General features: G+C 41.5%; 1 protein-coding gene across 2 annotated transcripts in view; it reads right to left on the bottom strand.

Annotated features, from left to right (window-relative positions):
* LOC136876506 (uncharacterized) overlaps nt 1-25778 on the bottom strand; it is a 120358-nt gene that overhangs the window by 75432 nt on the left and 19148 nt on the right. The window lies entirely within an intron of this gene.

Raw genomic sequence — 25778 nt, 5'->3', positions numbered from 1 at the left:
TTCCACAAGATTATCGATCGCAACACCGCTATTACCATCACCACTAGCACAAAGTAAGTCATCTGACACAGCTTTCTTACCTTCATCACGCCCCCTATTCTCAAAATCTCCCTGAACACCAAACACATGGTCATACAATAATTCCTCTTTCACGTCTACCTCGTAACTTACCTGTTTCATCGCGTGAATAGGAATTTCGGTATCGGACTGCCTATCTGACCCAACTAAGAAGTCCGATTCCGGTTTAAATTACTTGACGTGGACTGTTCACTATTATCATGTCTCTGCACTTGATCTGGAGGTCTTTGATCCGTACGCCCCCTACTTTCTGATTCCCCTTGATTAGGTCTTCTGCCATAATATTCCTGGTGATTAACTCCCTGATTAAAGTGTCTGTTTTCCCTTCCGGAATTACCACCCTGATTCCCTTGCCTAGAATGACTGAAATTCTGATTATTCCTATCTCCCGCTACCTGATTACCTTGTCTCCCATTATCCCCGTAATTTCTACCTTCACTTTGCCTAGTCCTCCCCTGCCCTTCTAAAGCATCAAACCTCTCTAACAGCTGCTCTAATTCCTTAATCGTAACAATATTCTGCATACATGCAGCTAATCCGACCTTCTCAGGAAAATGCCTCAACATCTGGCGGACTGTATCTCTCTCCGATGCTAGACCTTCAATATTCTGGCTGATCAGAACATGCGCTAAGAAATATTCCGTCATAGACACACCTTCCTGAGGTCTATATTTGCCAAATAGCACGCGATCTCTTTCCCTTCCCTGAATAGCTTCACTCCAAAATTTAGAACTAAATTTCTCCCTAAATTCCTCCAAACTCGAAATACCCTGTCTGTAAACTTGAAACCAAGATCTCGCTTCTCCAACAAATGCAATATCCAACATCTCATCAACCATACTCCAATCAATCAAACCATCGTCAAGATTCTTGGAAAACCGTTTCTCCACCGTTTTCAAGAATTCCATCGGATTAAACTGCCGACCATTAAACTTGGGTAATTCAGAGTCCTTCGTACAAGATACGTACCTATTACATATATTGCTACCTACTTGGATTTGACTGATCTCCTGCCTTAACTTTACATGACATGCTTTAATTCCTTCTTCAACTACCATTCTGGCATTTCCTTCTACTGACTTGAGGTCTTTCTCCAATTTCTCAGTCTTTTCATCTATTCGCTTCGCTAAAACATTCTGGTTGGTTTTAATTCTATCTATTTCTTCGACTTTATCTTCTACTATTTTTATTCTCTTATCACATTCCTTGCTGTTTTCAACAAATTCCTTCCTAACAACATTAAATCGGCATTCGATTTTCTCAGTCAATTCCAAGCGTTGAGATTCAACCTTATTATTGACTTCCTGAATTTCTCTGCTTTGATGGTCAAACTTCTGGTTCAATTCATCTATTCTACCATTCACAGCACTACTTAAACTATCAATTTTACTAGACAATTCAACACTAGCTAAATTTAACTCTGCACTCTGCTTCTCAATCTTACTGGACAATTCCGTACTAACTGAATTTAATTCACTATTAATACTGTATATTTCATTACTTAAAAAACTCAATTCACTCTTCAACTCTTTACTCTGACTATCAATCTTACTGGACAGTTCAACACTCACTGAATTTAATTCAACACTCTGATTATCGATTTTACTCGACAATTCAACATTATTATTATCGATTTTACTGGTAACAGCATTTAATTCAACACTCACTGAATTTAACTCTTTACTCTGGCTATCAATCTTACTGGACAATTCACCCTTCAACTCATTAAGTAGCGATTTAATCATACAGAGCATTGAAGACTCGCCTTGATTCCCTACATTCTGAGTTTGAGACGGGTTACTCTGTTCCTCACCCATCGTTGCCAATAGATCCTTCCCACTATCAGCCATTTTGCTACTCTCACTTAAATTAGATAAACTCAATGTGGTGGAATTCTTTTGACTTTTCTTATCCTGACTCTTAGTACCAGCAACTTTCAAAACCTCTCTACTTCTCAACTTTATAATACTGGACTCGCTACAACATTTCTTCATACTCCAAAATACACATGAAACATATAAAACACTTCACTGACATAGTTTGCAGAATTCCAACCACACCTGACAAGTGCACCTACGCTTATAAGCCTAACAGATGTACCAATCATTCAGCCACACGTTGGGAAGCCAATTGTAATAAGTTGATGACTACTGATAATTAATATCATGAATAAAATATAAAAATATATAAATAAAATTACTCAAAAACTTAATGAAATGAATAAGCATAATTAACCGAAATGTCCGTAGTATGGGCGCCAGAGTTCACCAGAATGGATCCCTCGAATTTAGATAAGAGCATGATAGACTTTATATCCCAGGGCGTGTACATAATGCTGCGTACTGGTACATCTGCTGCAGGCCTTACCTAACCTCCTGAAAACGACTAATTAGGTAGGAACTGCACCTAGGTTTATTAATAACACTGATTCTAAAATAGCTAACTATATTCTGAACAAATTCCGTGCATGAGCACCTCATCAACATACAACATTATACATACAATACACACATAAAATATTGCTGGAAGACTCCATATTTACAACAATAATAAAAACCGTGGGAAAACGAAAGCGAGAACTAAGTTACCATTTGTAGATGGTCCGATGAACAATGTACATGTATGAAGATAAATACCCTTCACTGTCTCTAGATCAATTCGATTTACCGATTCTCATAATCGGCAGTTATCACATCACACAGATACTGTACCTTGTACTACTGTGTTCACATATTTTAACACTTGTTGTAAAGATATATACACACGTCTGTCGATCCTCAACATATAAATTTATGGAAAGTCTGAGATAGCTTTCACCAACATATAATGCTAGGCCGTCACAAGTGCTATAATACTTAATGCGCAAGCACTCTCCACAATCAGCCACTTTCCACAAACATAACACGACTACGCTCCACGAACGTTTTAAGTCCAGTCCATTGCAGCCATGTCAATCCAGTACCGTATCTCAGCACCACTTCCTTCCCGTACAGTCCGTCAGTTGTAGTTGTAGTTATCTTCCTTCTCGTTCCTATACAATCACCTTCACAATCACCCTTACAATGTTTCTCATACCATCTCTCATACAATCCCTCTGGTTGCCGCCGTATGACCAACCTTTATAGACATCAACATCCCCCTCCTCTCAGATGAGACGTCTGGATTGGTGCTTGCCCACCAATCATGAGTGATCTCAAATCAAGACCAAGCCCTGAACTACTTCTTCCTCCCAAGACAATAACAAACTCTGGGGAGTTTTCATGAATCACCAAACTTTCCTGGTACAACAACAAGCTTATCTCATCAGGCTGGGATATATACATGAGTAAATGGAATTCCCTGACACAAGTACATCACAACAGACACTGGGGTAGCCAGATGACTCATTCAAATTACCAGAGTTATTAAAGCAAGGTTTTCCCACTCGTGCAAAACAAATTACTCATACCTACATATGTGGATATCTTCCAGCTTACCAATATAAATGGCAAAGTATACAAATGAAATACTAATAATAATAATAATAATAATAAATCGAATACTGACAATAATATCTCTAACTTCTACATATAATTCAGGGGTGTGATATATGTACTATCACAGCCTATCTGTGCATTAAAATCACCTAGCAGAATAACAACATTTGATTTTGGAATTTTTGACATTTCATCATCTAGAAGACTCCAGAATTCTTCAGTTTTACTTGGGTTCTTGCTATTATCTTCATTTATTGGTGCATGAGAGTTAACAAATGTATATTTTTTGTTCTTGCATTTAAGTTTGAGAAGAGATAACCTTTCTGAACTAGATTTGAATTCCATAACATTATCAACTATTGCTTTATGGACATAAAAGTCGGTACCTAGTAGTGGCATTCCTTTCATAATTTTGATTGCTGGTTTACCTTTAAAGATTGTATAATTTTTGGTTTCTGTTACATTCTCATCCACAAACCGTGTCTCTTGAACTGCTAAGATCTGGATTTCATGTCTATCTAAGAAAATTTCCAGTTCTTTCTGTTTGCCGGTTTTTAGCAAGGAATTTACATTAAGAGTGCCTGCAAAGAATTCCCTCTTAAATTTAAGTCTGAAAGGATTCCAAGGATGCTCCAACTCACCCTTATTGCACCCTCCCCAGAACGCATGATATTATTATTATTATTATTATTATTATTATTATTATTATTATTATTAACCTTATTATTTGGAGCTTTTGATTGCAAATATTACAGCTTTTCGTCTCTTTTCGTTGTAAGCACATTCGTCATGCTTACTGTAAGAGCCAAAAGGACCTCATTGGGACGCAGAGCATACGTTTCGAGACGTGCCAAGGTTTACAGATGACCTGTGAACGTGAAGGAAGACGTCATGTTATTGGCTAACCTGCAATAGACAGCGGCTTAGCCTACATGAAATCATCAAATGATCTTGCTGGTGTTGCTGTTTAGGTTTCGTTTTAAGGGCTTGGGCTGTTTTGATCATTGACCTCGTGTACTTAATGGATGTGCAGTTGGTCTCTTAATCCGAGAATGAGTGTGTAATTTTATTAATTTATTGGAGCCGTGACTGAGTAAGAAACGGCCTTGGCCTGTATGTGAGGTACATGGCGGAATTTGTCTGGAATTTAAATGGGAATCGGCGGAAAACAAGACAGCTACTCAGACTCCCTTTTCTTTTAGTCGTTCTCATGAACATGAGTTTATTCTGATCCAGTCAGTATATAGAGATTTTAAACTTTATGGCATAGCCGAGAATACAATCTAGGTCTATCGGGCGAGAAGCCAACATGCTAATCCCTAAACTATACCGATGACTTGCATGAAATCTGCAATAACGAGAAACGCCTGATATTCATTATAAATGTTGTAAATTTAATTTAATATCGATAATATTAGGCATAAAAGAACTATACTGTAAAATCTAAAGACAGATCAACACGAAGAGCTGATATATGGATCGACCAACCTAAAGGAGGACAGGTCAGTCTTATTACCTTTCTTGTGTAAAGGGTGGATCACAGCTGAGGTCCGTCCCTCTGGTAAGGTCTCTGTTACCTGTATGTCCTGTACGGTCTGATGGATGCTCTGCAGAGATTGTTCTGCTACATGTTTCTACATCTCCGCAACTATGCCTTTGTTCCTGAGGTTCTTGATAATATCCTCTATTTCTTCATTGGTTGGTGGCAGAGTGCTCGTGGAAGGTGAGACCCTCTCTAGGTTCCTCATTGAGGAGCTTTTAGATGTACCCTGCAAGGATACTGGCGCAGTTTGTATTGTTGAACTGAAGTCTTTCGTCAAGCCCACGAAGAGCCGAAGAGCCGCGTACTACGTCGTCTGCTTCTTTAGGCCCCTGTAGAAGTCCCTTGAATTGTTCCTCTCCAAACTTTCCTTTGCCTGTTTTATCAGGATCCTGTTGTAGGTCCTCTTGGTTTTGCGAATAGTGTTAGCAATTATTTTTCTCTGCGTAAGAAAGGTCTGGTAATTGGGCTCATTTTTGTGCTGGTGCAACCTGACCCAGGCTTTGTGCCTTTTTTCTATAACCTGGTCACATTCTGAGGTTCTGAGGCAGGAATGGTTTCTTGGGCAGCATTAAGTAGAGCCTTTTGTAAGACCGGCATGTTTTTCTTTAGGGCCGTCCTGAAGGCACAGTCCTCATCATGCAGTTGTAAGATGTTGAACTTGGGTATCTTAGAGCTTTTTGTGGTATTAATTGATCTCTTCAAAGGTTTAAGTTAGCTTTTATTAGGGAGAAGTAGTGGTCAGAGTCTACGTTAGCTCCTCTTTTTTTTAAATGCTATTTGTTTGTGGCGTAGACCTCTAAAGATATTTTGACACCTGCGTGTAATTGTAATTGCGGGAGTGTAAAGTGTTGAATGTGAGGAAAGGAACGACACAAACACCCAGTCTCCAGGCCGGGGATATTAATCATTTACAATTAAAAACCCCTGACCCGGCTGGGAATCGAACCCGGGGCCGCCGTGTGATAGGCGGGCGGGTTGCCTCCTACACCGCGGGGCCGAACAATGCTCCTCTTAGTACTTCGACATTTTGCATCTCTTGTCTATAGCCACATGATCTATCTGTAATTCACCCTGCATGGGATTTGGGCTCTTTCAGGTCTTGGACTTTTAGGGTTTCCTCTAGAATATTCCAGTAGTTTTCATCCATTTCTAGGTCTTTCGTGTTCGTGTCATTCGTTATTTCGTTGTTTACATTCTGCTTTACGTCGCATTGTCTCATACAGGTCTAATGGCAACGATGGGACAGGAAAGGCCTAGGAGTTGGAAGGAAGCGGCCGTGGCCTTAATTAAGGTACAGCCCCAGCATTTTTCTGGTGTGAAAATGGGAAACCATCTTCATTGCTGCCGACAGTGGGGCTCGAACGGTTTGGTATACAGTATTTGATTTTCATGTAATGGGTGTTGCATTTTGTTGTTGTTCTGCAATTTATGTTTTATTTACATTTCGTTGGTATATACTGTAAGTAAACATTGTCACTGGGATACCTCCCAATTTCAATGTATTTGCTAATAATAGCAATGATTTTTATGAGAATGCTCATTTATATAGTACTAGCTGTTACCTGGGCTTAGTATTGGTCCAGACAGTCGACCACTTAAAATGGGAAACCAATATATAGAAGCTGTCGATGAGTACATCTTGGACACAAGATAAAACTTGGGAAAGACAACCAACGTGCAGAAATTCCTCGCAGAATAGGTATGAGTTGGACTGCATTCCGAAAACTAAAATTCATCCTCACCAACAAGGACGTTCCAATTAACCTGAAGACCAAGGTTTATAATACGTGCGTGCTGTCAGTTACTACTTACGGTCTGGAAACGATGACTGTGACGAAGGAAAGTGCTCGCAAGCTTCAGCGAACACAATGAGCCATGGAGAGACAGATGCTAGAGATCAGCCTTAGGGATAAGATCCGTTCAGAGGACATCAGGAGAAGAACTAATGTAACAGACATCCTAGAGATAGTAGCAAGACTAAAATGGCAATGGGTAGGACACGTAGCTCGACAAGACTACAACAGGTGGACCTCTAGGATTGTTCACTGGAGACCATGGAACACAAGAGAGGCATTAGAAGACCCCAGAAGAGATGGCTCGACGACATAAAGCTGTTGGCTGGAACACGCTGGTTTCAAGTGGCTCAAGACCTAAGACGATGGAAGCATATGGAAGAGGCATATATCCAGCAGTGGATTGAAATAGGCTAGAAAAGAAGAAAAAGAAGAAAGAAGAAGCTGTTACCCACGGCTTCGCTCGCGAGGATTTGGTAAGTTGATAAAAATTAATTGTTCCTCGGTACTGCACTAAGACATTATCTGAAAATCCCTAAAGTATAAAAAAACTCACCGAAAAACTGCATTTCATTTACCCCAGAGCCTCTTTGTAAACCGTATTTACCGTATTTATTAATGAACATAACAGGCGTTCAGCCCCGAATACATGTTCACAATAATAATAAATAAATAAATACTAACTCCTGCTACTGTACACCTTGGCCGTGCCATGAAGCCCGTCAGATACTCCGGAAACGTGACCTCAAAAGTTAGGTCACCACGGTAGTCATCCTCCGTCTCTTCATGCCACGTCCAGCTACTCCCCTGTACACTTAAGCCACCCTACTCCTCCAACAGAAATTTACAAACAAAAATAATAAAACATCAATAACTAATAAAATGAATAAACGTAGTCCAACCTAAGCCACCACTCTCCACCATATACAAAATAAAATGAACAATAAAACAAAAAGACCTAACGCCACAGTTATAGACCAGAACCAACTCCATCAACAACAGTTTACAACAACTCACGAATAAAAATAAAAGTAAAAATAAGACTAAGAATAACAACTATCCCATTTCTTATTGCTGGTCCCAAACTATCTTACCTCCTCAGCCGTGTCTATGTTTACATTCTACTGCTGGTGTTGCAACTTTCTGCTTGTTATCACTCACACGTACCCACTCATCACGCAACCTTCTTGCTTCAGCATTTTCATCACCTTTATTGTTCCCTGACCTACTCCAAAATAAGCTACAACAGCAACATTACACGATTGCATACCAAACCAGCCATAACACTAACATTGCGTTCAATCTTTCAGATTCCACCTCCTATAGTAGAAGGCTAAATAATAACAATATTCCGTCATTGCATTCCAATCCACCATATCACAACTTTTACCAATCCGCATTAACATTGCTTCATTTCATTTCATTCCGCCATAACACTCCATAATAAAATTACCTCTCCATCTCCAAAAATTTCGGCAATGAATAACAAATACCAATCACGCATATACCAACACCTCTCCAACATCACATTTCTTCGTCCTCTCCATACAAACAAACCAAAATTTACAAAATGATAATAAAATCACCTCTCTCCAACTCCAAAAATTCAATACTCATACCAGACACCAATACAATAATACCACCCCCCCAACTCCCACGAATTCAGCCGTAAATAAACCATCTCAATACCAAGCCATACATCACCTCATATCCACATTTCCAACACCTCATTTCTATATATACCACTTCTACTTCTCCGACAATTGCACTCATCTTCTGCCTTCCACTATCTTATATCACCACTTCTCCCACACCATATTCCAACGATATAACACCTCCTAAATTAATCATAACACATAATCAAAAATACCAAGCCCTCAATATTTTCCAACACCACATTTCAGCAATACAACACCAACTCCACCTCATATACCACCTCTACTTCTTCTACCATTACACTCACCTTCTGCCATCCACCATCTTATACCACCACTTCTCCAACACCACATTTCAACCCTATGACATATCATAACTTATATACCACTTCTCCATCACAACATTTCAGCCTCCACAAATAAATACCATTCTCGCTTCTCAACTCTACTTTCAGTAACCGAACCACCTACTACTGTTTTTTACTTCTAGTAACTACCCCCCTCTCATGTCCACTTGTACCCCACATTTCTGTCAGATCTCTGTTCCTGAATCCGGCCAAACTCTGGTCGAGGCTCCTCAAGTTTAACCTTGCCGTTACCTTTTTACCCTGCTCTTCCCTTGCTTCACTGCATACACTTCTCTTACTTCTCTCTTCCCTGCAAATAGTCACATTCTCACTTGGCCTCTCTGCCAGCACTTCTTCACTCCGAACACTGCTATTGGTCACTTTATCACTTGACACCTCTCCCTGCCTCTCTTCACACGGTACACTGTTACTTCTTGTATTTTGCCTATCCTCTCCACTAATCGCTGCACTACTCCCTTTTTCTTCAGCCCGCATTGACTTCATCTCTAAGTCCATCCTCAGCACACTGTTATTTGTATTTCGCCTCACTTGCCTACAGTTTATTGCACTACTCTCCTTTTCTCCCTCTTGTTTTAACTTCGATTCTAAATCCATCAATCTATCCACAGACCAGATTCTCTTCCAGTTTCTGTCTGACACCACTAGATTTTGACCTCTGATAGTTGCCCTCAGCCCCTGTTTTACAGCCAGTATCTTGTGTTTTCTGAGTAGCCTCTCATTTCTGATCGCGTCACTTCCCACGTCTCTCTTTATCCATATTTTATCCCTCTGGACATTTCCCGCATTTGCTAACACAATATCCGCCATTAACGTTGAAAACAATTGAACCTTTATAGGCCTATTGCCTCTAGTTCTCCCCACTCTCTGCACATCGTCAATATCCACTTCACTAAAATTTATTTTCATTTTTCCCTGTATTAGGTCCACTACTTTATAAGTTGTAATTACTTTGACTTCACTCGTCTCCTCAGGCACTCAATAAATAAACAAGCACTTCTTCCTTCTATATAAAGTATTCGCTTCCACTTCTACTTTCAGATTTAAATTCTCCTCTTCAAGTCGTCCTACTTTTTCCCTTGATGCTACCACTTCCTCTGTGTTATTTCTCACCTGTGCTGCTATGTCGTCCGTTTTTCCTCTTATCCATACTTCCATTTTTTCAATCTTACTGGTCTGTTCTTCAATCATCTCTTTTGTTTGCCCGAAAGGGCAAACTTCTGTCAACACCTCTCTTACAGCTCTTTTGATTGCGTCCATATTTTCTCTTTCCTCATTTTTACTAGATGACGGGCCTGGGTTCAACTCGACTCCCCCAATACATAGTAAAATTATGATCACTGCTGCCGATAACAATAGTTCTCCTTTCCTCTCCATATCCATTTTACACCCACCTGGCTTCTTTTCTTCTTTCTTCATTTTCCTCTGCCATCTTCCTATCGTCGCTCTGTACTGCTCTATACCAATCATTGTCGGCCCACTTCTCGGCGACCTTCCAGCACTCCACACTCTCGAACTCCACTCCCCCTCCCGGGACTCACCGCTCAATGCGACCTCCTTTGTCGGTGGCTTAGGCAAGACTGTCTTTGTAAACCACGTTTGTGGCATTGGCTTTTGGGGCTAAGATGAACAGACTACTGGCAGAGCTAAATGTGGAACATGCGACATGGAACTCTACATGTGAGAAAGAGTCCTTTTTTAAGTCGGAAAAAAGGGGTTTCTTTATTTCTAAATAAGACTCCAAATGTCGATTTTCACGACTGTAACATCTTCATATTGAGAAATAAATATCCTCATAAATAGAATTCAACTCCTTCTTCACTTATTTTCGATCTCCAGCTTAAAAGTTGATTTTCCGAAAACAAAAAGTACGCGTTTCTTTATTTTAAAGGGTATTACAAATACGAATTTTCACATCTGTAACATGTTAAGTTTATGAGATATACTGTAGATGTACTCATTTTAAAAACTTCCCCACTCCTTCGCTGAGTGGTCAGCGTTGAGGCCTTCGGTTCACAGGGTTCCGGGTTCGATTCCGTGCTGGATCGGGGATTTCAATCGCGTGTGATTAATTCATATGGCTCTGGGACAGGTTGTCTGTGTTTGTCGCAACACTCTCCTCTTCATATTCACTCAACACACCACATTACCAACCACAACAGGAACACGAAATAGTAATTACATCCCTACACACACGGGTTTGGCGTCAGGAAGGTCATTCAACCGTGAAACATGGTCAAATCCACATGTGCGACACAATTTGCACCCACGACCCCACAGGTGTGTGAAAAGCGGTAGAAGAAGAAGATACTCATTTTAAAAATTCACCCGCTTTTTTTATTGTTTCACCCGGTAAGTGGATTTTCCAAAATAAGCCTGTTCATTTAATTTTAAAGGAGATTCCAAGTACCAGTTTTAACGTCTGTAACGTCTTCATTTTCTGAGATATATGTATCCTCATATAAGAATGCAACTCCTTCCTCACTTCTTTTCACTCCCCCCCCCCCCCCCCGCCCCCTAACCGCTTAAGTGGATTTTCTGGTTTTATTTATTATGTTCCTTAGTGTAGAGGTGAGTTCGCCTCTGTGGTGTAGTGGTTAGTGTGATTAGCTGCCACCCCCCGGAGGCCTGGGTTCGATTACCGGCTCTACCACGATATTTGAAAAGTGGTACGAGGGCTGGAACGCGGCCCACTCAGCCTCGGGAGGTCAACTGAGTAGAGGTGGGCTCGATTCCCACCTCACCCATCCTGAAAGTGGTTTTCCGTGGTTTCCGACTTCTCCTCCAGGCAAATGCCGGGATGGTACCTAACTTAAGGCCACGGCCGCTTCCTTGTATGTCCCTTCCAATCTTCCCATCCCCCACCAAGGCTCCTCTTCAGCATAGGAAGTGAGGCCGTCTAGGCGAGGTTCTGGTCATCCTCCCCAGTTGTATCCCCCGACCCATTGTCTCACGCTCCAGGACATTGCCCTTGTGGGGGTAGAGGTGGGATCCCTCGCTGAGTCCGAGGGAAAAACCAACCCCGGAGGGTGAGCAGGCTTAAATTACGTAATCTCTCCCCTCTTACTAAACTCAAAACTCACGCTTGACTGCATCATTCGAAGGGAAATCCCCGACCCGCACGTAGAACATAAAAATCTGCATCCTGCTACAACTTCAAAATTTGTACACAATTTCTATGCCTGATGAATAACTACATCTACAGGAAAAGTGGGGAGATAGGGAAGAAGAAGACGAAGAGGACAGAGAGTACATTTTTCTCATAATAACATCACATGGTTATTGCCGTCTTTAATTTAGTTATAACATTTCAGTGCTCGAGAAACTACCGAAATTTTTATTAGAACTCCCAAAATTTTTACTTAAAATTTACCGATTTTTTTATTTGTAGACCTAGCAACACTGCTCTTCAATATCATTTCATTTCATCTGTCAGTCATTAATCATTGCCCCACAGGAGTTCAACAGGCTTCGGCAGCCGGCACAATTCTTATCCTGGCCTTTAGATGGAGGCTTCATTCATTTCATTCCTGACTCGGTCCAATTACTGGAAACAGGCTGTGGATTTTCAAGGAGTTGGAAGGAATTGGCTGCCCCGACACTTGGCAACCGCAGAAAACCAATCTCAGGATAGCGATGGTGGGGTTCGAAACCGCTTTTCTCCTGAATGTACAGCTTAGCTCCACAGCCGTAGCGCATTAACACACGCGGCCACTCCGCTCGATTATTACCTTTCTTAAGCCTAGGTCATACTTGGCGATATTCTCGTTGCTAGTTCTTGCTGCGACTTCTCGCTGATAGTAAAATCGCTACGAGAATTTATGTCACATTACAAAGACTCAAGCGAGGTAGTGTATAGAGGTACAAGCAGCGATAACATTGTTTTTCTGCGTTTCAGTAGACTAGTTTGCTGAGTTTTGTGTAATGTTCGTGGTGTTTTATAATAATGTCGTCTGTTGTATTGCGGTGTAATGTTATAAGACGTTTGTTGAAGCTTACAGTGCATGAGGTCAGCCGCAAATTATTGATAGTGTTGACGAAAGAAAGTCCCACAGGGCCTCATACTTCCGTAAAACCTCCAGAAATGTTATTATCTGATCACCTGAGCACTTTATATCACACATTTTAAATGATAACACTGGAAAGTAGATTTACAAGGTGTTTTAAGCTAAAACTTCTAGCTACTGTGCACTTCCTGTATCAGCGATTACGCTGTCACACAAGGCGATGAGTTGCTGCGTGATGATCACATGACTAACTAGCAGCGAGAAAAGTTAAACATGTCCAACACTTCTCGCGGCGATTTTCCTTCTCGCTGGGCTTTCGGCGAGTAGCGACTTTTTTAATCACACTGAGCGATTTAAACAGCGAGTACTCGTTGCTAGCTGACTCGCTGCTATAAAATCGCCAAGTGTGACATAGCCTTTAGTGTAAGGAAACAACAAATTAGGGAACTCTTAATCAGGAAGATACAATTGTCATCATTGCCATTTCAGTCTCGGAACACGATGTAAGAGCTGGAGATGTGCTTTCTCCGACCGCTTGCTCATCATTACCTTCATGTCCCAATCCCCTCCACTTTCTCCTTCGCTGTGGCATACTTAACGTAGCATCGCGAGTCATCCCAGGGTAAAATATCATCGAACCTGCGGTTGAGAAAGTTACCACATGAGCAGTACCGGATATTACTCACAGAAGGGAATGGAAATTATCTCCGTGACTAGCAACATGATTTACATAGTGGTCGGTTTATGTAAGAAGTTGAATAGTATAGATTCCAGTAGCTCGCCGGATACATAAAACGTTGCATTAAGCCTGAAATATACGGGCGAAATTTTGCAGTCTAAATGAACAGTTCTTTGCGACTTCTCTTTTACTACAAACTGCCGTCCATCTCGACTGTATTTGCAGTTTTGCCGACCGCATCATGCTGTCCATTTCAACAGCAGAAATGTAATTAATTGATTTACCAGTACTGGGTGTGTAGTGTAATTATTATTGCTACTCCTTTTGAGAATAAGGATGAGGCGTAGGGAAATTAGAACGTTCTAGGTACATCAAATTTTTACAAAACACAAGACAAGATGGTAATTTCTACAATCTACTCTCAGAACTTCGACAATATGAAGACAGATTCACGTATTAGTTATTCTTCTCCTCCATATCGTTCCCTCAATCCTGAGGATCGTGATTTTTGAGGATTTTTTTTTTTTTTGCTATTAGCTTTACGTCGCAACGACACAGATAGGTCTTACGGCGACGATGGGACAGGAAAGGGCTAGGACTGGGAACGAAGCGGCCGTGGCCTTAATTAAGGTACAGCCCCAGCATTTTCCTGGTGTGAAAATGGGAAACCACGGAAAGCCAACTTCAGGGCTGCCGACAGTGGGATACGAACCCACTATCTCCCGAATGATATTTCTTTGTATTCGTTTCCATCCTTCATGGTCTTCTGCCAAACGGGTTGCTTGTATGAGGTATGTCTTCGTAGCACGCTTTATGCAGTCTGTTCAGCGTGTAGGAGCTTGTCTACCATCCCTCCTCCCGAGCATATTTCCTAAAATTATCTTCGTTTTAAAGCTCTCCTCTGTGCTTCGTGTATGACCAAATAATTATTAGATTTTTAAAAAATATAAATATGTCTTACAACTGTGGGTACGGGCCATATAGATGTAGCTTGCATTCTGGAGATCGCATCATCGGCAGCCCTGAAGATTGATTTCCGTAGTTTCCCTATTTTTCAGCCAGGCAAATACTAGGGCTGTTATTATGGCCACGGCTAATCTTCCCCAGTCCTCCTCTTTATATAGTAATCATCACCATCACCACCACTTGCCTTTTCCTATCTGATAGTTGCCGAAAACTTATACGATTATATATATATATATATATATATATATATATACTCGTACATAAAAACCAAATACAACCTACTTACAGTAAATATAGGTGAATCCCTCCAGGTTGATGTATGTGACAGCCTTCTGACGATTGGGACAAGTAATTCTGACATTACCGAGCTCGATAGCTGCAGTCGCTTAAGTGCGGCCAGTAACCAGTAATCGGGAGATAGTGGGTTCGAACCCCACTGTCGGCAGCCCTGGAGTTGGTTTTCCGTGGTTTCCCATTTTCACACCAAGCAAATGCCGGGGCTGTACCTTAATTAAGGCCACGTCCGCTTCCTTCCACTTCCTAGGACTTTCCTATCCCATCGTCGCCATAAGACATATGTGTCGGTGCGACGTAAAGCAAATGGCAAAAAAAAAAATCTGACATGTAGTCGAAGTGACCTATAATTCCATGGAAACATTACCCCATGTACATAATAAAATATATCGGTTGCCAAGAATTGTATTCAAGTTGACAGTTACCGGGCTGTCCCTTTATCAGTCTCGAGGAACAAGTCTCTTGAAAAGCGAAACCTCATTTTAAGTTCTATCTCCCCGTACATATGAAATGAATTGCTGCGATTTAGCAGCGCGCGACCCACAGAGAGGCCGTCGGACTAACCTTTCTTCCCGGAATCGTCTCAACATGATAATAGAAATGACATGTTTCATGGTACTACACCCTACCGGGCTTCGAATGGATGACCCACGCAAGAATGCCTCCACGTAACGGGGTAAACACCCACGGATGAGATTGGATTGAAGAGCGGGTCGAATTGCTTAACGAGCTTCGAACCGCTCCCCTTCCTACTTTCTGTGCCGGCCCGGCAGCCTGAGCACTTGGGGAAGTGGAACGTTCGAAAGAAAAAAAAACTAATACTTAAGATGGAGCCTTATGTCTATAATATGAAAGTAGGATTTCAGGGTTCAAATGCCTATTGGATACTGCTTGACACTGCTACAAATGACAAGAATCATTAAATAGGGGTTACGAATGCAAATTTATTCAAAAATGACCATTAAAAAAAAAGTTGACACAGCTCTATACAATGACTCTCCACATATGGGAGGAAAAGAAAATAATAATCATTTAAAAATACGAATCGCCCATGGGCGTCGTCTGCATAACGGTATAATTGAGGTTTTGCGACTTGCTATCGTTCATTTTTCCTCATTAATTCATACCGCTCATGAAATTTGTACATTATTCTGTCGATCACACCGTGAGATGAACTGATGTCCCGATACACAAATATTACTAGCTGTTCTAAGCACGAACATAACCGGGGCCTACACTACATAATATCATATTAAAAGACACATTTGCATAATGCATAAACAAACACAAATACCCATTTTGCTAAACCCCGGACTCCTCATCTGTCACCAAGATCACACAACGTGCACATAGGTTCTGTTTGAACTCAAAAATATGTGCACCTAATTACGAAACATACACAGACATATGGATATATACACTTCATGCACACAGGAGAACCATTCCTAGAAAAGAAACAACATGGTTATCACTGTCTCCGGCCCAGAGCGCAAGCTTGGAGCAGCTCGCTCAAGGGCGCCAAGTAATCCGGAGTCGAACTGGCCGACTCCCGACCGAGAGGTACTGTGGGTTTCTGTAGATCCCTAGAATAGTTACAATCTCATATCGCCGGATATCCGGGGGGGATCCCTACTCATTTATTAAATACCTTTAAAAGAAGTTACCGTGATATTATCATTACACAAGTATTCTTAGCTAAGCCATTTAACCCAAACAAAAGAACGCGAGCAGACCCGGGCTCCAAGCCCTCACAATGGGATACGGGACCCTTTTGTCACGAAGGCGAGAGCTAGACACTCACAACAAGGAAGGCCGGCCATTCACTTCGCCCGGCCATTCAAATTCTTCTCTCCCTCAAACGTTCCCCTTCTCGTCTCGGGGACACATCCTTGGCCCATTTCATTTGCTTATTTATATTATCGTGGAATTCCCATAAAATACTCTTTTTATTCACTCCCTTCTCATTATTATCACTGAGACTGTGGGCACGATCACTTCTCAATCATCTCATCGTAAATTCCTATTCGGCCTTCTCACTATGTCTCATATTGCGTATCTTTTCCCTTGGGCCTATGGCTCTCATGGCTCCTCGTTCATACCACATAAATACACTTATATTTAAACCTTCTGGCCAAAGATTTAGGGACTCTTGCCTCTGGGTCTCGCCCCGGCTATAGATAAAAAAAGAAAACACTCCTAACCATTATGGCCAATTAATCAAAAATCACGGGAGACTTGCACATGGTTCCACACACCTACCAAAAATGACACAACATATACCTCTCTCGGTCGGGATTTTCTTCTTTCTTGCAGTACATGCACGGATTATATCTGTAAGCTAGGCATGCATTGTCTGACTGACCCATGAGTTTCCCTGGCATATCCGACAACCACGTGGGACAGTGACTACCAACATTTCGACATATTTCCCTGCTTGCCAGCACTATGTTTCCGACCACCCCTACGGGAAACTCAAATATTCTCCTAACCTTGTTCCCATATCCGCTAGGACGTTCTACATTAAAAATATAACCCTCACGATAAGCTAATCATTAAGAAAGAAATATGAGTCGTCCGGGAATTTTAGCTCCCTTAAATTTTACTTCAACATTATAAAATCAATAAAATTTCCATATAGGACATGCATTAACTTACAACATTTTGATATTTACAAAAGAACGCTAATCCTATCCCCGGGTTATGTCATGCTTAGAAATTAAATTTGGACATCACTCATCTGTTTGGTGGCCGTTGTTTATCCCGCCACGGGAGACCCATGGTGAAGTTCTTAGTACTCCATGACCACTCGGAAGGTGGCGGGCGTGCAGTCCTTCAGCCCTGGTCCATACACGTCCGACATCCTGGGGAACTCGTCACAGCTGAAATCTTACAGTAATCCAAGTGGGTAACACCTTTACACTCGTCACACGTCCTCTATTTCAGAGTTTACACCCGCGTTCACAGTAAGAATCGGGTGGCTCACGAGATTCGAGCCCCTGATTCAAAGTAACACTTTGGGTGATACTTAATTATGAATTTCACTGACTCATTAAAGCCGGCACTGTCTCAGCCGAATTCTAATACTTGTTCGAAAATTATGCTCGCGGGTTTTTACTAGTTTGACACGCAGCACAGAAACAATACCTAGGCTCGTTTGGCCTCCCGTTCACTTCACAAAGCGTGCTGGACACAATGGCGCTTTCAATACACGGTCAAGGGTTTCTGACTTAAACTGGGGCACCGCGGGATATAGTGTCCTCCTCACCGACCCGTAAAAGAACAACTCTCTCTACCATGGCCTGCTCGGCTTATATTATCTTGCCCGCCGGAAGCTCGGGGGCGTCAACGTTCACGGTTCATTAAGAACAAGAGCTCCTTTCGTACCAAGAATTGACGATATTTGAATATTGCATCTTGTAGCCCTCTGTCTCCTCTTTCATTTGAGCCAGGCGTGCTGGATCTCCGATCAGCAGTTTTTATGTAATTTGCTTCCCGCCTTTGATTAATTCATAGCGTCCTCTGGGGGGTGGAGCTATCTCCTAAGCGCGATTTTTGGCTTGGGTGACGCCGCTGTATCCACATGTGTTAGCGATATGTTACATCTTGACAGCTGGTGACCTCATTTCTTCCCCTGCATAAGTTATTACATATTTTTAGTCTGGAGAACGCAGAAAATTCCGCTCTATTCAATGGTGTGTCTCGCATAATTTTCCTATGTCTGGATTAAAATATCATTCTATTGTTTACGCGCCAAAATCCGACGTTGGCACCCGTGACACGTGCATAAAAAACCGGAAGTTCCTTATGTTCGTTTGGAACTCAGGGAGGCTAGGCTCCACCTCGGGGCGTATCTGACTATTCCAGCATCGCGTCCCCTTCTATCTCTCTCTGCGAGTTGAGAGCGTATTTCCGCGAGGGCTTGGCTGTTGCTTTGCCTTTCCTTTGTTCGCAGGCGCTCTTTTCGCGGGTTCCATTCTGGCATGCCGCCGCTCGATCCCCTTCGCCCATACTGCTACCAATGACGCGACCTTTAGGAGTAATTTTAATGGAGTATAAAGGCCCATATCATTCCCATGGAGCTGTACAGGACACTGTACGGTTTCAGTACATAACCTCTGATTGTGTTTCACTCCTCTCATTTGAGGTTAAACAGTGCTCTCGGCAGTGTTTAAACATGACCTGTTGAATATCGGCTTTAGACAGTGTTTAAGTGATAAATAACGTCTCTGAAGTGCGTCAGCCATACTTAGGCATTGTTTAACCGTAGACATCGTCTAAACACCGTTTCTGCAATCGGTCCAAAATGTCTGACGCGATGTTGCCTAGTAACCGGGCAAGCTGTGACGTGAAGTACTGATGGATGGCCATGACTGAGAGATAGGTTATCAAACAGCGGCGTTAGAGTGCAGATGGTCGATGTGTCATAGGCTGTGATGTTTCAAAGAAGCCTCATCTCATCAGACTCTAGAGAACTCACTATTCCATTCGTGGAAGTTTCATTGGCCCTGAGTTACTTTTCCCCTTTTGATGAACTGAACCCTACATTTATATTTTAAGCTTTTAAATTATTTCAGTGAACCAAAATTGCCTGGAATCATATTAAAATTATTTCTATTACATTTCTTCTTAAGCTCAGTATAAATAGAGATATTGTATCTGCTATTTGTTTTACGTCGCACGCACACAGACTGATCGTATGGCGACGATGGAATAGGGGAGAACTAGGACTAGGAAGTAAGCGACCTAGCCTTAATGAATAATAATAATAATAATAATAATAATAATAATAATAATAATAATAATAATAATAATAATAATAATAATAATAATAATAATAACTAGGACTAAGAAGGAAGCGACCGTAGCCTTAAATAATAATAATAATAATAATAATAATAATAATAATAATAATAATACCCGTGTGGGGATTTACCGGTTACCTCCATCGGGCGCGTCCCATTGGAATTGGGGAAGCTCGCTGGCTCTGCCGCCAGCAGAGTCAGAGGGTAGTAGGGAAATAAAATACCACCGTGAAAAAAAACTGGTCCCTTGCCAGGGTTACGGCGAAGACTGGTAAATGACCAGAAGCCAGAAAACATCTTGAGGCAACCTCTAGGGCTAACAACCCTAGTTGTAAAAGGATGGGTACCCGTCCAAAGCAAAGTCAAGTCAAAAAGCATGATGGCACAACATTTCAAGAAATATACCCCAGGGGGTAAATCTTCGGATAAATCCCTCGTCGTGAACGCCACGGCGCACGAGTCTCGTTCGGATTCTGGGGGAGACTCGACATCATGCAAGAGACGAGTCGGAGCGTCTCGGTGTACCCCGAAGAGTCAAAAACTCGGGCCAAAATCTAAAACCTTTCTAGCAACTTTCAACATAAATTCACTTACACAAACTGGCAAGCTGAAAACCCTCACCAAAGCTCTTCACGAAAATCAGATATCCATAATGGCCCTACAGGAAACAAGGTACCCAGACGAAGAGATTTTTGAATCCGAAGGCTACCGATTTTTTAAGAGCAAAGCGCAAAGAGGAATCCTCAATGGAGCTGTGATGCTTGGAACCGCGTTTGCTGTTAGAAGCAAGATCCTTAAATCGGTTGCAAATTTCGAACCTGTGAATGACAGATTGTCTATACTCACAATTAAATGCGCGAACAAAACCTACGCCCTAGTTAACGCACATGCTCCTACAAACGATAAGAACAAGTCTGATCCAGACGAAGTTGATAATTTCTGGGACCTACTGGATGAAAAATTAAACAAAATCCCCAAACACCATGTCAAGCTTCTTTTGGGTGACTTCAATGCCCAACTAGGTCGTGAACAGAAGTACAAGAGAGTTATAGGAAATTACCCTGCTCACAAAAGAACCAATCCCAACGGCAAAAGACTGGTGTCCATTTGCGAAAATCACAACCTGCAGGTCATGTCGACCCACTTTCGCCATCTACCCAGAAAGCAAATGACTTGGCGTTCTCCCGTCCAAGCTCTCGGAGAGTTCCAAATTGATCATGTTGCAATCTCCAGGAGAAACAGCCCTGAGATTATGAATGTCAAGGTAAAGAAAGGCATCAATGTGGCCTCAGATCATTATATGTCTCTTATCAAATTCAAACCAATTCCCGCAAACACAAGGAAGACAACCAAACAGATCACACGCTTCGACAATGATAAACTTCGGCAAAGGGTCGAGGAGTTCCAGGAGAAGGCTAGACCAAATGATACTGACTTTAACAACGCCAAAAGTCTCCTTGTTGAGGCCGCCAAAGACGTTGCAGAAATCAAGAGAGGCAAAAAGCATGCCTGGTGGAATGGTACCTGCGAATCAGTCCTCCAAGAAAGACTCAATGCGTGGAAACAGTACTACTCTACGAAATCAGAAAATGATTGGGAAACCTACAAAACCCAACGTGCCCAAGCAGCTAGGGTGTTCAGAACTGAGAAACGTAAATACGAAAAATCTCTCATTGAAAAGATAGAACAAAACTTTAGGAAGAATGAAAGCAGAGAGTACTACAGAGCCTTCAAACGCAAACTCACTGGCTATAAACCACCATCTCTATGCTTTGAGCGAAAGGGCGGCACACTGGCGACATCAAATGAAGAAAGTTGCAGCATTCTGGCAGATTACTTCAAGAATTTACTTAATTGCTCTAAACCTCAAAGCGCCATTGAGACCAAGGAACCCTTACTCAGGTACCCAGATTCCAGACCACCCGACAGAGATGAAATCAAGCGCCACATTGCCCGTCTCAAAAATAACAAAGCGCCGGGGGAAGACTCAGTAGTAGCAGAACTATGGAAATATGCCCCAGAGGAATCACTTGATATCTTGCAAAAGCAAATAGAAGAAATTTGGAACAAGGAGACCCTACCCGAAAATTGGAAAATAGCTTTGATCCATCCATTACACAAAAAAGGCAGCATGAAGAACATCAACAACTACAGAGGAATATCTTTGCTACCCGTGACTTACAAAATTCTATCACTTGCCATCCTGGAGCGTTTGGAAGCACAAGTCGAACATCAAATAGGTGAATACCAAGCAGGGTTCAGAAAAGGTCGCTCAACAGCTGAACAGATCCAAAATCTCAAAACGATCATCAGATATTGTACACTAAGGTCCAAGCAGTATGTGTCTGTCTTTGTGGACTTTAAGAAAGCGTACGACTCCATTGACCGGGAAGTCCTGCTAAACATCTTTAATGAATTTGGAGTTGATTTGAAACTGCTGGCATTAATTAGAGCTACCCTGACCGATACAAAATCCAAGGTGAAGTTCCACGGATGTCTCTCGCATTCCTTTGACATCAAAACAGGAGTCCGACAAGGTGATGGGCTATCCCCGATACTCTTCAACTGTGTTCTTGAAAAGATCATCAGAACCTGGCGGGTGAGATTACAGGAAACCAACTACAGCCCATTGAGAATAGGAACCAAATCCAAGGGGATCGCAACAGACTGCTTAGCATTTGCCGATGATATTGCTGTTCTCTCAAACGACATAGAAACCGCTAGAGCTCAAGTTGAAATTTTAAAGGAAATTGCCGAACAAACTGGTTTGCAGATATCGTTTGAGAAAACAGAAGTAATGACTAACATCAAAGAGGCTCCACCCAAACTCCATACAAAATACGGGGACATCACCCGAGTAGACAAATTCAAATACCTGGGTGAGATCATAATGAAAAATGGACTGGACAAAGAAGCACTTCAGGAGCGAGTACGCAAACTAGAAATAGCCTACCAAACATCCCGCACAATCTACAACAAAAAATGCCTTTCCCAAAACACCAAGATACGTCACTATGAAACAGTTCTGAAGCCAGTAGTTCTATATGCAGCCGAAACCCTGTCTCTAAATGCCAACAAAGGACTCCTTGAAGAACTGGAGAAAAGAGAACGCAAAATTGTGAGAGGAATCTTGGGATCAAAGTACAGAAATGGAATCCATCAAAAGAGATCCAACAAGGAAGTCTACAGCAAAATAGAGAAAATTACCGACACGATCAGAAAAAGACGGGCACGATTTTACGGTCATCTGAAAAGAATGGACGGAAGAAAGTTAACTAAAGAAATCTTTCACTTTTTTTATTCAAACCCCAAAACCACAATTCCCTGGTTTAGAAATACCAAAGAAGACCTGCAAATGCTACATATCTCAGCTGAAGACGCCCTTAACAGAGATCTCTTCCGCAAGAAAATATTGACGAACGGGCTAAACCGAGACGGGCAGCCGAAGAGAAGACATGGTGCCCCTTGGACAGTGGAGCGTAAGCAGGCCCACTCGCAAAGAATGAGGGAAATTTGGGCTCTAAAGAAGGCCAAGTTCAGTGTCAAATGCAACAAGACTTAACGTGGTCCTTGATGGCCCCAGCGAATTATATATATATATATATATTATAATAATAATAATAATAATAATAATAATAATAATAATAATAATAATAATAACTCAGGCGGGGGTCAAAAGTTCTCTCGTTTTTTCTGTCATAATTCAAGTTTTGGATCTTTAGAACACGAACATGAAGTTTGAAATCAATTTCAAGCAATAATAGGGTCTCATCTTTCATATAAAGTACAACCTTGTGCAATAATATGCCACACCCCTTTCTGCAGAGTTACTGTGTGCTTCTAAAATGCAAACGGCCAAAGATTCCTGAACAAACCCAATTATTTCAGCGGAATATTAAATCTATCTGTTGGTAGACTACTACTATCGGCTTTTTGTTGAGCTTCTGTTGTTTTTCAAAAGCGCGGTAAATAGTTTGCTAAAGAGGTATTTTTAAATTCTTTGTAGTGATATTCCAGTAATTAGGGGATATACAAAGTGTTTAACAAGAGAAAGTCTACTGGAAATTAATATACTCACAGGAAAAGACAAGCAGGTAATCATGAAAATCCTGGAGAAGTTGTGCGTGATGTGAATATACGAAATGATCATGTTTTGCAAGCGCCGGGTGCTCATACTGTGCCTGATAATGTAAGTTTCACTCCTCTCAGTACTTCAGAGAAGACAATTTCATGTTATAAGGAAATACTTGAAAATTATACTATTACAAATACTCGACTGACAGTGTGCGAATAACAGAACAAAAGCAGGTTATGTTTTGGTGGATTTGGAAGTGCTTTCGGAGGCTGTGTGTAACCAAACTTGTTGTAAAAAGTGCAATTAGCGAATCACTTTCTGTAGTGGATAGTAGAAAATGTAATAGACGGAAACGGATAACCACAGGCTTCATTATATGTGTTCTGTTTGCAAAAGGTAGAAGTCATTTCAAACATCAAAACATTTACCAAGTGGATATAAAGTGAACACCCGTTATGTTTATGGATTGCGGTGTATTAAGAAAGGCCAAGCTGCTGGTAACACTTTGTGCTCTATAATAAACCCACCTACACCCCCTGAAACATTCAGAAAAAATAAACAGATACATTCTAAATTCTGATGAGTGTGTGGCGAAAGAAATTATGATAGTAGCAAGTAAAAAAGTAGTGAAACGCAACGATGGTGGTGATAATAACATTGTGGTTGCTATAAATGGTACCTGGCAAAAGGGAGGCCATACTTCGAACCATGAAGCAGTTGTATTTGTTGGGAGATCAGAAGAATGCACATGCTCGGTGAGGCACGGGGTGAAGGGATTTTCACTAGCACAGCCAGTGACGCAATGGTTACCATAGCAACTCCGCTACTACCCAGGCGACTTTATGTTGTCTTCTACTGGCAGCTCTTCGCTCTTGTCAGTTGTAATCCAGCAAACTGCAAGGTGTGAGTCAATGTTTTCGTATAGCAGTTAAAAGCAGATAAGAGCCGCATTGTCTGGGCAAAACAGGAAGTTGGTGCTTGCAGGCCACATTCCTCATACTTGCATTCTTCTCATCTCTACACAGTAGCTACCTTTGTCGACACGGGATAGATGCAGAATGCTTATCAAAATATTGACATTTGTGTAAGGTTTCAGATGACCACGAAAAATGTGCAACAAATTTTGACGGAAACAGTGACGGAATGGAGGCTGAAGGAGTCATGCGATTTTCGCAGAGATCAGAAGAGACTCGCCCCGGGCTAGTAAGACAAGAATAACGGCGAAGAGGATTCCTTGTGCCGACCTCGTAAACTGCAGTCCTTCAGGCTAGAAAGCGATCCCTTGGTAGGCCATGGCCCTTCTGGGCTGTCGCGTAATGGGGTTTTGTTTAGAAGAGACTCGTGGAGTGAAATACAACAATATCATATGTAAGTGACGGTAATAGTAAAGGTTTTTGTGAAGGTGCTTTGTAGTAAGTCTTACGGCAATGACACAGAAACTGAGAACTTGAATTCAAAACTAATTGGCTGTCAACTGCGCATACGGAAGAGAGACATGACAGTCAATAAATAAATAAATAAATAAATAAATAAATAAATAAATAAATAAATAAATAAATAAATAAATAAATAAATAAATAAATAAATAAATAAATAAATAAATATTATTCTCGTGTCAGATACATAAAAAAAAGAAAACAGTTACAATAATTTCAAGTAACATTTAAATAATCTTGGACCAATACAACGCTACTTCGAGTCCTCTCTTCGTAGCTCGATGCAGGTCATCTTGCGTGCACAAAGATGGACACAGCGGACACTGAAGCATATGCTGGATGGTTTGATACTCTCCGCAGTCACACTTGGTGTTATCGCCATTGATGAAGCCCCATCTAGCCAAATTAACTTTGGACCTTCCCACTCCTGATCTCAACCTATTGAGAGATTTCCAGATTGTCCAGCTCTCATTGCAACCGGGTGGCAAACGTTCCTCAACCGCCATCTGCTCAGAGCCTTGGGGGATCTTCGTCTTCCATAGCTGTATCCTTGCCTTCTCAGCTGGTACTATAAGTTCCTGAGATGTTCGTAGGAAGCTTTTCCTCGAT

The sequence above is a fragment of the Anabrus simplex genome, chromosome 6 (assembly GCF_040414725.1).
Source record: "Anabrus simplex isolate iqAnaSimp1 chromosome 6, ASM4041472v1, whole genome shotgun sequence".
Taxonomy (NCBI): domain Eukaryota; kingdom Metazoa; phylum Arthropoda; class Insecta; order Orthoptera; family Tettigoniidae; genus Anabrus; species Anabrus simplex.
The sequence above is the reverse complement of the archived record's forward strand: the minus strand, read 5'-3'. Positions and strand labels throughout refer to the sequence as shown.